This window comes from Penaeus monodon, chromosome 33 (genome assembly GCF_015228065.2).
Source record: "Penaeus monodon isolate SGIC_2016 chromosome 33, NSTDA_Pmon_1, whole genome shotgun sequence".
In the NCBI taxonomy this organism is placed as follows: Eukaryota; Metazoa; Arthropoda; class Malacostraca; order Decapoda; family Penaeidae; genus Penaeus; species Penaeus monodon.
In genome coordinates, this window is record NC_051418.1 from 32721396 (window position 1) to 32722001 (window position 606).

The window sequence follows — 606 nt, forward strand, 5'->3', positions numbered from 1 at the left end:
GTGTGTGTGTGATGCAGAGGTGTACTCCCATGACAAGAAAGATGATTCCATTTTTCAGTGAAGCTTTGAAGAAAAGCGCCTGTTTCGTCACGGAGTAGATTTAATTGAACAAGATGGCACAATCGAGATGATGTTACCCTAGGAAACCTTTGGAAAACAAGTGGTAACATCACAGCAGCTACCACTACCAATATCCACAGAACAATTTCTTTTCCATTTGCTCGAACTGAAATGAACAAACCAAAAATAATCCACATCTGTATCCCTAACTTTATAGTATTGACGAATTCACATGATTTCAACACTTTGTTTAAGCACCAAACAATAATTCAAACTTATATTTTTAAGCGTCATATACTTGTTTTTCGAATGGTCTAATGTAAACACACATCCCTCCCTCCGCACATAAACGTTTAATACTACTATATACTAACACTGTGACATCAAATGACAACATACAGGCGTCAAAATAAATATGCAATCTTTAAAAGAAATCCTTCCAGTGACTCAAATATTGAAGTCATAATATTATTTACATCCTGTGTCCCCAATAAAATGAAAAAAAGTAATTTCTAGGGCAGACTAGCATCCGCAACACAGTTTCAA